We start from the raw sequence: 430 nt of genomic DNA, 5'->3' as shown, positions 1-430 counted from the left end.
GGGGGGGGCGCTGTAAGCTGGACGTCTCCTAAGGTTAAACGTCCTAAAAATAGCAGGAATGTGTTTCACTTTGGTGTCGGGGAGACGTTTGAAGTGTTTAATGAGGCTTACAGGAACACAGGAGGTACAAAAGACATGCGAGGAATTCCCACAATGCAACAAGACAGACCAGATACACATGCTCACAAGATGCACTGTAATGTAGTACACATGTGAGGTATTTGTATATTTGTACTTTACTTGAGTCTTTTCATGTCATGGAACTACATTTAACTGAATATACTTATAGTACTTTTACTGTATGGTATTAGTACTTATACTGTAATGTAACAGTATTTTTCCTATGGTATTAGTACTTATACTGTAATGTAACAGTATTTTTCCATTGGTATTAGTACTTATACTGTAATGTAACAGTATTTTTCCATTG

The sequence above is a fragment of the Anarrhichthys ocellatus genome, unplaced genomic scaffold (assembly GCF_004355925.1).
Source record: "Anarrhichthys ocellatus isolate YVR2014 unplaced genomic scaffold, GSC_Weel_1.0 scaffold245, whole genome shotgun sequence".
Lineage (NCBI taxonomy): Eukaryota > Metazoa > Chordata > Actinopteri > Perciformes > Anarhichadidae > Anarrhichthys > Anarrhichthys ocellatus.
The sequence above is the reverse complement of the archived record's forward strand: the minus strand, read 5'-3'. Positions refer to the sequence as shown.